Below are 14,711 nucleotides of genomic sequence, written 5' to 3'. Positions count from 1 at the left end.
CCCAACACCTAGAGGTTACTATCCTCCGTTAAATATGTCAAGACAGTCGTCCATGTTTACTCAATCGCCCGAATCCTTTTTGTACGGTGGTCCTTCTGTTCCCTTTGGGTATCAGCCACTTTCTGGTACTTTTTCGGGAGCATCTCCTCAACCCATTGAACAAGGGTTATTAACTGGAAGCAATGGTACTAAGCTGTTGAGCATAGAAGACGTTCTCATGATGACAGGTTCTATTCCCAATCCTCAACCTCAAGGTGGCCAGTTACCGCCTGGGGGGCAGCCTCAAAATCCTCAATTATCGCCTGGGGGGCAACCTCAAGGTACCCAATTTGCACATGGGGGGCAACCTCAAGGACAGTACATACCTACGGGGTAGTACGTTCCTCAAGGTCAACCCCAGACTCAATATGTACCCCAAGGTCAACCCCAGTATCAATTTATACCTCAAGGTCAACCCCAGTATCAGTACGTGCCTCAAGGGTATCAACCCCAAGGTCAGTACTCGAACCAAGGTTTCCAACCACCCTCCGGTCAATCATATGTTCAAGGAACGGGAAATGTACCTTTGAATTATCAATCCTACCCTCAACCCGGTTATGGTCCTCAATATTCTCAACCTGTTATGGGTTCGTACCCCGGAATGAATTTAGTGTGGGATCCATCGCAAACTCAACAGGTGTTGCAGCCAAATGTACAGTTGTCATCTCAAACTAGACAACCCTTAGCTTCTGGTACACCCCAGCAACCAGTCCAGTCTAATATTCAAACTTTTGTACCTTCAGTAGTTTCTCAGCCTGGGCCCAGTATGCCTCGTACTCCGCCTCAAACGACTGCTGCAACTACCGCAACATCTGTTCAATCTACCCCACCTACTTCCGGAGTATCGACAGCTCTGGTTTCTACTGTTCCTGTATCTACTCCTCAGACATCTTTACCACCGTCTAGATCCATGATTCAAACTTCAGTTCAGATGCCTGTAGGACAACCTGGTTCAAGTACAGTTGTCACAAGTCAACCATAATTTACTTATCAACCGTACCAGGGACAGTACCAATTCGGTCCTGCTGTATAACAGCCAGTCTATCAGTATCAACCGTACCCTGGGTACACATATCAACAACCTCAACAACCCCAGTATGGTCCAGTTAATCCTGGTTTTCCGGGAGGATACAATATCCCAAATGCAATTCCTATTCCTAGTTATCCTGGATATCCTCCTCCCGGGGCTGGTCTCATGACCCAGAGTTTTAGGGACCCTAATCATCAGTTACCATTTATCGCAACTTTGGACTTGCCTGACTTATCGCGCTTAATGAATGATCCCATTAATTATCTTGCGTTTTGGCCGCCAATGCCGAATAAGTTGCCTAGTGATATTCCTAAGTTCGAAGGCAAATCAGGAGAGGACCCGTCGAACCATGTGATGACTTATCACCTCTGGTGTGCGTCTAACTCCATTTCAAATGATTCAATCCGTCTAAGACTTTTCCAGCGCACTCTAATTGGTCTTGCGGCCAAGTGGTACATTGAGTTACCGTGAGGCACTTTTTATAATTTTAGTCAATTAGCTACCTCGTTTTTAACTCATTTTCAGTTGCCAGTCCGATATGACAATGGCACGGAATTGTTAACTTCGTTAAATCAATCAAAGTCCACTTACATTTCAGATCATATTCATGAATGGAGACGTCGATGACGTTTAGTGAAGGTTTTTATTCCGGATCAGATCTTGGCTAAATGGTTTGTAAAGTCTTTGTTGCCAAAGATCACTGAAGATGTAGCTAAAGCCGGAGTTGTTACTGAGGAGCAAGTAATTGCTCAAGCACAGTACCTTGACTTGGTCTATACTCAGTCAGGTACGTTACATGAGAAAATCCCCGATCTTCGCAAGCAAAATCAAATTGTTGCAGCTCCTTCGGGATCTCATGCCACCGATGGTATGATTCGTACGATTAACACTAAAAGTAAGAAGAAGTCTTCCAAGAATTCTTCTCCTATCATAACCTTGCTTGATTCCCCGACAAGAGATTCTTCTGTGGAGATTTCCGCCGATATTCACGTTGTGGAGTCATCTACAGCCAAATCAAAATCCAGTGGGAAGAAGAAAGGAAAGAAGAAGAATAAAATGGACAAAAATTCAAAGGAGAAACCTGAAAAATTGGAATCCAATGATGAAAAACGCAAACCTCGTTATCCTTGTCTCATTTGTGACAATGAACATTTTACAAGAGACTGCCCTCATTGTGCAGAGGTTGCGAAGATTATCAAAGGTTCCCAAATGCCTGCTGTTTTGAAGGATCCTTTTCCAGCTCAAGACAGTAAGATGATAGGTTCTTCCTCGAGTGCCAATGAAGAACCCATACTGATGATGTCCCATGTTAGGATTGCGACTCGATCGCATGATTATGGTAGTAAAAGTCCTGTTGATGGTAAAGAAGTAGAATCTTCTCATTCTAATCCATCAACCTCAGCTCCTGGTTCCGATCCACTACAGATCGAGAAACCTAATCCAGACTTGGTAATCAAACCGCCCGCCAAGGGTATACTTTGAAAGTCAGCTTTCAATCCACATGCGAGAGCGGCTCAAAACTATAACATTGTTGAGGATTTAGCTGTTTCACCCTCAGCAATGTCGGCTTTGGAAGTTCTGCAATCATGTCCAGCACAGCGTAAATTACTTTTGTCGGCTATAGGAGCTGTTGACGTTCAGGACTCGAACCTAATAATTTTTTATCTAGAAAATAGTACACCACGCTTACCTCATCAAATGGCCTTCTAGATTCCAGTGATAGTCAAAAACAAGCCTATTCATCGGACTGTGATTGATGAGGGAGCCTCAATGTGTATTATGTCGATACAGTGTTGGAGATCGCTTGGTTCTCCTTCGCTAAATCAATCCCCGACGATTCTAAAGGCCTTTGATGGCCGTGGATTTCATCCTTTTGGCGTTCTATAGGATTTGCCTATAGGAGTTGAAGGAAAAACCGTTCATCTAGATGTGGAGGTGGTTGATGCCCCTTTAGATTACAACCTTCTCTTGGGTCGAAGTTGGTCTTACGCTATGACAGCTTTCGTTTCATCGGTCTTTCGGGTTATAAAGTTTCCTCATAATGGAAAGATCGTAACAATAGACCAGCTAGCTTACTTTTCATCCAACCCAGCCTCTTCTGAAAGTATTCAGCATGTCGGTAAAACGACTATCCCGTATAAGGATGTTGGAGTAGGACTAGTTAAAGACGTCGGTTTACTGGGAACTTTTCCTTTTCCTCCGATCAAAGCATCGTCTTCATTTGCAACCATTCATATGATTACGTCAGACGCCATTGTTTATGATGATCCTTGGATCGTTCCTTCTGAATCTGAGATAGACTCATTGGGTGATGTCATGCCTTTGAGTCCATATGAAATTGTGTATGAGGCCGTGCAATCATTTACCGACCCATCTTCAACCGAAATTGACTTAATGAATGTGGTCCGTAAAGAATCACTTTTCACATCAAGCTCGGATTCAATCTCGTTTTCTGAACTTGCTCACTCTGATGAGCAAATTCGTGAAATCTTATGTGTAGATGATTTACCATGGGAAGATCTCCATCACAGATCTTCGTTTTTACCCAAGAATGATCGTTTTGAAAATGATTTTTCATCAATTTTTACGACTGAATATGTCAAGGAACCTCAGAATCCAATGAAACATCCTGATTCAGAGTTAAATTTGGGAAACATCTCTCGAACTATTCCTATTGAAATTTCGGTTAAGCCTGGAATTGTTGAGAACATTCATATAGGTGCCTCGTGTACAGATGACGAAATTCAAATATATAAGGCCCTATTTCAAGAATTCCGCGACGTGTTTGCCTGGTCCTATGAGGAAATGTCAGGAATTGATCCCGCGATTGTTGTTCATGAAATAAAGACTTACCCAGACGCTAAACCCGTCCGGAAATGTTTGCGTCAGATTCACCCAAGAAAAGCTACTACAATTAAAGCAGAAGTTGAAAAATTACTCAAAGCAGGTTTCATTTATCCGATCCCGTTAACGGATTGGGTATCGAATATTATTCCGATTAACAAAAAGCAAGGGACAATAAGAATATGTATCGATTATAGGGACATTAATAAAGCTTGTCCAAAGGACAATTGCCCAACTCCCTATATTGATCAAATCATTGATGATTGTGCCGGCAGTGAAATATTCTCCTTCATGGATGGATTTTCCAGATACAATCAAATCAATATTCTACCTGTCGATCAACCAAAAACGGCTTTCATTTGTCCATGGGGGACATTTTCTTATTGCAAGTTACCTTTTGGGCTCAAGAATGCCGGAGAAACTTTTCAAAGGGCCATGTCTTATGCGTTTCATGACATCAAGCACATTGTGCAACCCTATCTCGATGATTTTCCTGCTCATTCATTACATCGACCAGATCACCTCGTCCATTTACGAGCAATATTTATTAGGTGTAGGCATTATCGGATTCGGTTGAACCCACAAAAATGTGTTTTCTGTATAGAAACGGGTCGATTGCTGGGGTTTGTTGTTTCGAAAGCCGGCATTCGCGTTGATCCCTCGAAGGTCGAAGCTATTGTCAAATTGCCTCCTCCTTCGAGTCTTCGCCAACTCCAAAGTCTGCAAGGGAAAGAAAAATTTTTACGACGATTCATTCCAAACTACGCCAAGGTTACAAAGGGTTTTACCTAGTTGTTGAAACAGAATACTCCATTCTATTGGGATGAGATAGCTCAGAAATCTTTTGATGCACTAAAACACGCGTTGACCCATGCATCGTTATTGCATCCTCCCAACTACAACCAGGATTACTTCTTGTATCTCGCCGCCTCTCATTCCACCATTGGAATGGTCTTAGTTCAGGAAGATGAATTCAGAACTGAGCATGTGTTATATTACCTTAGTCGAACTTTAAATCCAACTGAGCTAAAATACTCACATGTGGAGAAATTGGAATTGGTAGCTGTTCAAGCTGTCCAACGTTTTCGTCACTACATTTTACTATGTAAAACTACAGTAATTTCGGATTGCAACCCTATGATCTACATTTTGACCAAGCAATTTCTAGGGGGAAGTACTCTAAATGGATTGTTATCCTGCAGGAGTTCGACTTAGAATTTGAAAAATCTAAGTCTAAGAAATCTTTAGTTTTTGCGGAGTTAATGTGTGACTTCCCGCATGCTGACACAGAGACTATGGCGGAAGAGCCCATTGCGAACGAATCCTTGTTTCTAATCAGCACTTTAGATCCATGGTATGGGGATATCATCGTTTATCTCCAGAACCAATCCTTTCGGCCAGAAATTTCAAGGTCAGAACGTCGGAAAATACGATTCCAGTCCCAACAATTCAGGATTATTAGAGATACTCTTTATCGCCGTGGGGCGGACTCTGTTTTTCGACGTTGCTTAACTCACGAGGAAGCTGAAAGGGTCCTAAATGACTGTCACTATGGAGCGTGTGGTGGTCATATGTCTGGGTATGCCACAGCCCAAAAGATATTGCGCGCTGGCTACTTCTGGCCGTCTTTGTTTAAAGATTGTATTACTGCGGTCCGAAAATGCCACAACTGCCAAATTTTTGATCGAAAGATGCACACTCCACCTGCTCCTCTCCACCCTATAATTGCCGTTGGTCCTTTTGCCAAATGGGGTTTCAATTTTATTACATGTAACCCTCACTCAGCCGGGGGGCATGCGTATATCATCCCTGCGGTAGATTATTTTACCAAGTGGGCCGAGGCGATGCCTACATTTGAGGCAGACAGCAAGACAACTACAATTTTCGTGTTCAATCATATAATTGCTAGGTTTGGTGTCCCACAAGCGATAATCACTGATCATGGGCGTCATTTTCGAAACGTTATGATGACCAAACTTACAGGCCAGCTTGGTTTGCGTCACGATAGTTCAACTCCTTATTATCCACAAGCTAATGGTCTGGTTGAATCCATCAACAAAGTTTTAGTCGTCATGATCCGACGAATCATTGGGATTCATCGGTCGAATTGGCATAACATGCTATTTTCAGCGCTTTGGGCGTATCGTACCTCAGTAAAAACATCAACAGGGTTCACTCCTTTCCAACTAGTTTATGGTCTGGAAGCTGTGTTACCCATTGAATGCGAAATCCCGTCATTGCAAATGGCCATCGAGTTACTTCCAGCCACTTCCAAAGAGGAAAAATGTTTGTTATACTTAGCTCAATTAGATGAGAATTGACGTGATGTTGCATTGGCGATTGAGACTCACGCAAAACGTATGAAAGCTCAGTATGATCGAAATGTGACCCCTCGAAATTTTTCGAAAGGATATCTAGTCTTAGTTTATGATCAAGCTAATGATAAATTAGGTGCTGGAAAATTCGTTCCTATGTGGCATGGTCCCTATGTTATCAAGCGAAAGCTAGCAAAAGGGGCCTATGAATTGGTAGACTTTGACGGGGACTCTTTGGGTAAACACAGAAATGGTCTTTACCTGAAGAGGTATTATGCTTAAAGAATGGGTGTGGAGATTTTTAGTTAGGATAGTTTTTTCTTTCTAGCTGGTGTGTTTTATTTTAAAAAGTGTGCTTAGCTTAGAGAGTGTTTTTCGTCATTATTCCCGCTTATCTTGGTTTTACTCTTGATATTGCAGATGTCGATGCCTCTCCAAACAGACATTGGTTTCGCTGATGGTGCTTATCGTAATACACGGAACATTTCTTCCGCAGCTTGGGTTATCTATTCGCCCTCTGACAAGTTAGTATCTATGCATGGGGTAAGCCTCGGTCAAACAACGAACAACATTGCCGAGTATAGTGCAGTGATTGAGTTATTATCTGAATCTATTTCATTTGGGATTCGGAGTTTGATAGTGAGGTTAGATTCTGAACTCGTTGTATTACAGCTTAATAGAGTGTATGCCATTAAAAATCCAGTGTTATTGAGATTATTTTTGAGAGTGCATCTCTTGGAACGTGAATTTGATTATATTGAATATCAGCATATTCCAAGATCTTTAAATACATTAGCAGATGCAATTGCTTCTCGAATGTTAAGTAGACATTTGCAATAAACATGTAAATTTAAAACCATTCCATAACATGATTTACAAGATAAGCCGGTAATAGTGATATATATATATATATATAGGAGTGTGTCAAAAAATACATCATCCTCGATCATAGGTTGAAAAACACCTTATGATCGGCAAAAATGATAAGTACAAAAACAAAATGTCATATGTGCCCACAATAGGCGATCATTCTATCACTGGTGATGATCTCGATAAGAAACCACTGCACGGGCCACCTTGCAAAGGAACCTCCTAAAAGGTCCTGGGACCCCAATCACATAGCGCTGAAGTCGACAAGGAATGTCATCTATAGTGGTCTCCGAAATATCTCCTGTCAAGCTCTCTAGATGACCCTCCAACTCAGCCAAAACCTCTGCTGATTCGTCCTATGGGGCTGGCGTGACTGCAACTGGTTGTTTCCTCTCGTAAGGCCGGAGAGCGGCTGGTCACTGTGGACCCACATCTGCATTTGAAACTTTTACTATCAGTTTTGGGACGATAGAAAAATAAAATAGGAAAATTGTTGAAAATGATTTTACCTGAGTCATCCCATTGCTCTCCTGGTGGAAGAGCCATGTCTGGGTCACCACGAAAATCTACCCCAGCGTAAGGGAAGTCCTGAATAGAAAAAACCTGGTTTTCCAACCATTGGAAATACTCAGGTTTGAATCAAACAACCTTTGTCCCCTCGTCCGGATGACGGGCCATAACTGTGACCCATCGCATCAGTTTGGGCTCTCGAGGAAGCCCCGCTCCAACAATAAGGTGCTGCGGGATCAACATGGGAACCCTCTCCAGACCAAAGCTCACAACCAAAGCCCCATAACCAAAGGTCTTTAGTTGTCCGTTCTTGGCTCTGGTCAGTTGGCCTTTCACATTGGCCAACACAGCATCACACCAGTTGAAGATGGTGCCTCGAAAGCAGTCAACTGCCATCCGCATCTGGGATCCGGTGGCAATATGTAATGCGGCACTCCCGCAAAGTCTAGTGACAGTAAACGCGATCACCATGAGTTCAGGAAGGGATATAGTTTTTATGTCTATCCCGTTGTCTCTAGCCTGGCTGTTGCAGAACTCTAGCCAGAGGCTATCGACAGACTGGCCACCTGGCCTAGTCCCGCATAGAGTCAAGTCTTCACCTCTCTTAGGCAAACTGACCAAGAAATATATGTCTGCAGGCTCGATTTCGAGTTGGTGGCCACCAATGAAGAAGCACTGGTCCTGTATGCTCCATCTGTCAACCAGCCACTGTAAGAAATCCACCTGGGCCCTCATGCCAGGTATGGCCCAGAATTTGTACAAGCCACAGGCCTTCAATGCATCGATCAAAGATTGGTGATTCAACGCGGCTAGATCCACGTCCTCATGCTCTCGTTCACGCCAATCTAGCATGATGTACTCTCTGCATCAAGTAAAAAGACAAATTAGAATGCTAGAGATTAATTTGTTTGGGCCAAATTTGAGAATTTTTGGGTTAAAAATCCTTGCAGCGGGGACTGCACCCTCTGGGTTAGACACAGTGCATGGGTCTGCACCTTGCCTACATGGAAGGTGCAGACCCCTGACTTTTTCCCCATTGAGAAAAAGACGAGTCCGCGGGCTGGCAGTGTTGCAACTGCGGGCCCCAGCGCGCGGGTTTTAAGCCTAAAAACCCTCCAAAAAATGAAATAAAAGCCTAAAACAAGAAATGAAACGGTTAAAAATGAAGAGTGGGACAATGTGGATTACCTGGAGAAGACGGAGTTCGATTCCGACGGTTGGATTTTCCGAAATCTTCATGGGAAGTTTCTAGACAAAAGCACTATTTTCTCACCCAAAACTCAAACGGTAAAAATGAATTGACGAAAGCCCTTTTTATACGTTTTTTGAGTAAATAAATTGCAAATTTTTTTATGTTTCACTTTGGAGAGGTATTTTTGCAACATTTTTATCCATTTCAAACACGTATGAGTAATGTTTGCATTTTTGTTCAGGATAATGGATTATTCAGGCGAAATCTATCATTTTCGACGAAAAAACATTTAGAGTCACCTTTAAGCTCTTTTCTGACTCCTAAAACATGAAAAGATCGCCGAGTTTTTCTTTTAAACTCGTTAAAATAGAACTAAAAGACGGTCCACTTACAACTCTTTTCTGACCGTAAAAACATGAAAAGATTGCCGGATTTTTGTCGTTTCAAATTCGATATTGGTTATAAAACGACGTGTCGTTGATCGCTTTTTTACTTTTTTGGATCAGGGACACTATTTACGAAAAGTACTCCTTGGTCGTAAAAGATCAAGCGGTTCTCTCAAGTATTATTTTATACTTTTTTCGGGCTTGGGAGACACAAGTTTACGAAAAAGGTCAACCTTGGAGTTTTCTTAAGTTTTTTCAGACTCTCTAAAATTGAAAAACGCCGAGTTTCTCCTATACTGGACTCGTTAAAATTTCACAGTAAAGGACCTGTTCAATTACAAACAGGAACGAACCACTCCTTCTTAGGGTTCGAATTTGAACTAAGTTGGACTCATCCAAAGGATGAGCTTATAATCAAGCAAATGTTATCCTCCTCAAGCTTGTAAAAAATAAAGAGGTACTTACCAGAAATGGTGGGGGAAAAGAGAGAAAAATGAGCCTGTTTGTCATACTTTGTAACCACTCTTGAACACGACACTTTTATTCACCTGGGTTTGGAAATCCTTTGCCTAACAGTTGATCAAACCACATTGAAAGTCTTCAGCCAGTTTCTGGGTATTAACTTTGGGTCAATTGTCACCAAGCCATCTGTCATGTCGTTATGTGTTCAAGAGGTCACTGCCAATAAGCCATTCATCTGCAAAATATCTGTCATCCATATTGACCATCCCTGAGTCAGTCCTTGCAACTAAATTTCTTCAACTTGATCTATGATTTCGTGTTTTGGGCTTGCCTGCAATGGATCACTTTCTATCGACTTCAGCTCATTATCTAGAAAGATGATCTAGAAATCGTCAGTACCTTGGGATCTGCATGCCTCAATGGCAGGTTTCTCGCCTTTGATGACAAGTTGCATCATTGACCTTCGATCAAAGGATTCAGTGACATGTTCGACATCAACACATTTATTCACATCTCATGGGTTGTACTGGGTACTTCGAGAGCCATTGACATCACTAGTGGTTTCTCTCACACTTGTTAACAGTTTACATCATTGACTGGTAATCAAGTGGTTTCTACCATGTTCGACTCCAACACATTCATTCGCATGGATAGAATCGTACAGTTTCGGGAAGTAGAAATGAAGACCCTGGATCTAATTTTCACAATCCAGGCTGTGAGGAATTTTGTATTCATTATATAATGGACTATTCATAAACAAATGGCTGCGTCCATACTGTGTCCACATGAGTCTATACTTGTGATGTTTTACAAGATCATTCCTGTGTCAGAGCAGTAGTTAGTTTTCTAAGTCAGTTTTGATCTGAGTATGGGAATTCCTACCTCAGCGATGATATGATCTCATATATATATCTTGCATTGAATGTTTTTACAGGTTCCAACTGGGCTCTCCACAAGATGATCCTCGAAATGATAAAGTACTTCACTCTTCCTAAATGATAAATGAAATCCTCATCTACTACAGACTTCGCACTTTAGGGGGCAATCTGTTACACAAAAATATTGTCACCATGATTATTTGCAGTCAGTATGGGTCTATCATCACTTGTACTGTCCTCCTAAGCAAGTCTCAGACCTTAGCTCTTCAAGTCAAGCTTTGAGAATGAGAGAAAGACATTGAAAATCGACAAAGCTCTGGTTCCGCACTTTCTCTCACTATTGCCTGCAGTCCCGCACCTCCTGTTTACAAAAACTGCGGACCTGCCCGCTCTGTCCCTAAAGGTGTGGGTGTGGACCCCTGTGAAAGTCAAAAAGGCGCAATTTTATTCTAAAAAACTCACTTTGGGTTAATTCTAGATTATTCTAGAAGGAATTTTGACGTGGATTCGCCGCTCTTAGGTGGTTCATGCATCCCAAAAGAGAAGGAGCTAATCCCTTGATGAGAGGAGCTATCCCTTTGAAGGAGGGCTTTATCCCTTTGAAGGAGGACCTAATAACTTCCCTCCATTGCACTATAAATTCAAGCATTGGGTTGGTTGCTAGGATGGTTAGAAGCTGAACATTTTTGAGGGTAAATGCTGGTGAAATTAAGACTTCCTAGTTGAGCTTGAGAGGAGAGATCACATACCTTTTTGGCTTCATTGGGAAGAGAGTGAAACTTGTCAAAGTAGAGGAGACTTCTTGCTGGACCCTAGGAGGAGCTTGTACATCGTCAAGGCACACGTTGTAAAGTTCTTCTTGATTTGAATTAATACAATCAAACTCATTTTTCTCAACAAATTGTCTCATGTCATTTGTTTCATGAATTCCTTGACTTTCATGTTAAATATGTTTTATGATATTGGCTTTTCAGCTGCTATTTAATTTGTTTGCTTGTTTGTGTTTGCAGATTCGCGACAAGGGAGCTCATTTGGATTGAAGGAGTGAAGGCTTCCACAAACTTGCATTGGACCTAAGGTAGGCCTAAAACACTTGTTTGCCTTTGTTTATAAAAGCATATTTAGAGAAAGATAGTGTGTGATTGGTTTGCTTGCCATTAGGTCTTCTTTAGATTTTAGGAAGGTCTATCTTGTCCGCAAGATCGACTCATTCCGTGTGACACTATCCCCTTAGGAGGTTCAACATCCACCTCATAGTTCCAAGTATTAGAAAGGAAAAAAAGCACAGAGGTGTCTTCATTCAGAGCTCCTTCAGAACAAAGCCAGGACATAAAAGGAAAATAGAAAGAGATTAAAGCAAAGAATGAGAAACTAAAAGCTCAGGCCTATGCTCACTATCTTAGAATGGCTCCAACCAACCAGACAAGGCTGATGTCAGCCTTTGATATAAAGGAAGGAAAGATGCAGATGAGCTTCCTCAAGCCAACTGTGCAATAGCCAAGATCCATGGCAGATTATTTAAAGACTAATTTTGAATTTTTGGCAAAGGATATTCATCCTATTGACCAAATAGAACTGCACAAACAAAATGGTGAGATGGTATATTCTACATTGTCTAATAAGGCCATCACAGCACATCAATTGCAGAACTCATTGAACAATACCTCTGCATAACTTCAACTGGAAAAGGCCTCCTCTCAGGCTAAAGACACCAGGATAAAAACTTTAGAAGACTTGGTGATAGAGTTGGGACATGATCCCAAGGATGTCAAAGTAGTATAACAGTTGATTAAAAATAAAAATGATAATATAGCTGCACTAAAGAAGCAGCTCAAGATCCCTCCTCTCCACCATCCTCAAATTGTAGAATTTATAGAGGCAAAAGGAGGAAGAACTTATGGACCTAGTCCTTAAGTTAAATGATCAATTAAAAGAAACTGAGAAGGAATTGGAGAAGGCTATACAGTCTAAGTAGAAGCAGAGTGAGCTGGCCACTGCTCCTTGGACTGTCATACCTACAGTTTCTACAGTAGTACCCTCCACTCTGGCAACTTCCTTGGCACCAACACTTCCAACAGCGACAACATTACTAGTAGAAAGTACTACTTCAACCACAGGTACATCAACCAGTGCAGGGACATCAACAGAAAAAACAGATGAATTGATTAAAGCCATGGAACAAATGAGTATCCAGGCCATGGAACTGAAAAAGCTCAGAGAACAAATGACAAGTTTGGAAACAAACTACGAGCTTGCACACATTCAGAATAAAGAAGAAGAATGGAAAAACTGAAGGATGGAGGGAAGAATTAGAGTCCTTGAAAACGATTTTACACTAGAAAAGCCATTAGGAGATATTAAGGATATACTATGGACTAATATCATTGATTACATCAATGATATTTGGCCTTCCATTAAGGTTATTTTTTAGCAAACTGAATTAATCAAAATAGCCATGGAAGCCATACAAAAGATAAAGGAAGAACTGGGGGACAAGCCTGAAGAATCAAATCAATTGGTAGATTCTTTGAACAGTAGAAACAAGTACCAGCTGGATGAATTAGAAATTCAGGACAGAATCGCAACTGTCATTGAGATAAAGAAGGTTCTTCCTAAAAGGAACCTAATGTCTAATTTGGAGAAAAAATTCCAAAGAATTCAAGCAAACATCAACAGCTTCATGTTAAAATATGGCATTTTGAGAGAAAAAGGACTTCCTAGTCCTCTGGTCATACATGACAAATTAATGACACAAGAGGATTACATTGACAGATTTCACAAATAGTCCAAGAGCCAAGCTAGTTCTTCAAGAGTAAAAGCATTACCCACAGGAAAGGTACTTTATGATGGCCTGGAGAATCTATTCTATATAGAATATGATATCAAACATTTGTTCACCAGCAAACCAAATTTTGCCAAATATACAGAAGCCAATGAAATCTACAGGAAAATGATCAGAATAAAATTCCCAGATAGTGAATGGTGGGCCAATTTTATAGATTTCCTATAAGTTACTGTAGTAAATCTAGAAGGTAAAGATAACAGCCAAGTAAAAATAGGTAATACAGGATTAATCAACACAAGTAAAGAGTATCAGTAGGATAAAGACAAGGGTGAATCCAGCACATAACTACCAAGGCAACTACAAGAGCCAAATCTGAAGTCGAGTAGCCATCACATTCACAAATAAAGGGAAAATAAGAAAATAGATTTCCATCTGTCTCTCTTCATGTTGAAAATATTTTTTGTTTCCTAGATTAATTCTCATATAGTTATGAGATATCTTGTATCAAATTTTCTACAAATACTTCACAAGCTGAAGTAATTAGTGTGGATTAAAAAAGCATTTATGGAGACATTTTGTTGTAAGCTAAGGAGTTATTGTACTCAAGACTGGACTGGTTTACTGGATTATGAAATAAAGCTAAGGAAATTTCACTCAATTCTTGTGAATGACTGGAAAAAAATAAGTATCATTTTCTCTTTTGTAAATCTCGTTTTCTCTTTATGTTATGATATTTTCATATGTGTTCTTATAAAATCTTAAAAGCAAACAAGGAATGATATCATCAAAATTAGCTTAAGTGCTCTCTGTTTTAACTGTTTGCTTTATTTATGTTTTCTGCTAAACTGCCTTGGTTTGGGGATTCTTAATTGCCCCCTTACTTCCGTAGTTCATCCCCCCTTTGGCCCATAATACAGGATTCTTCATTGCCCTTTACTACTGGCCATCCTTCCTTTATTCATCCCAATCTCGATTAAGGATTCTTCATTTCCCTTGTCCTTGATTAGGACTTTCCATTCATTGAAACCTTCAGATTTGTTCTTGTCATGATAGCCTACCCTGTGAACTCCTACCTCAGTAATAGATCAAATATGGTTAAGCCTTTCTTGATTGACTCCATAGCCCAATGGCCTAAATACTTGCTCTACCTATCTGCTTCCTTAATTCCACCACCCAATCAAAACAAAATACCTTGAGCATTAAGAACTAGCATGAAATATTATTTAAGTAAAGTTAAATCTTAAATAGAGAGCGCTCTCTAGACTTAGTTTGGCCAGAACCTGAGTCTAGAAGATTGGTTTGTGGTTACCTCGGGTCATTCCTTCTTTAATATCTTCTAAGGAAAGAACTTGAGTGATAGCAGGACTGATCCCTTTCAACCTGGAACTCACCTTCACCTT

Source organism: Pinus tabuliformis, chromosome 3_2 (genome assembly GCF_031772625.1).
Source record: "Pinus tabuliformis cultivar Carrire ecotype Pingquan chromosome 3_2, CPIR1, whole genome shotgun sequence".
Classification (NCBI taxonomy): domain Eukaryota; kingdom Viridiplantae; phylum Streptophyta; class Pinopsida; order Pinales; family Pinaceae; genus Pinus; species Pinus tabuliformis.
The sequence above is the reverse complement of the archived record's forward strand: the minus strand, read 5'-3'. Positions refer to the sequence as shown.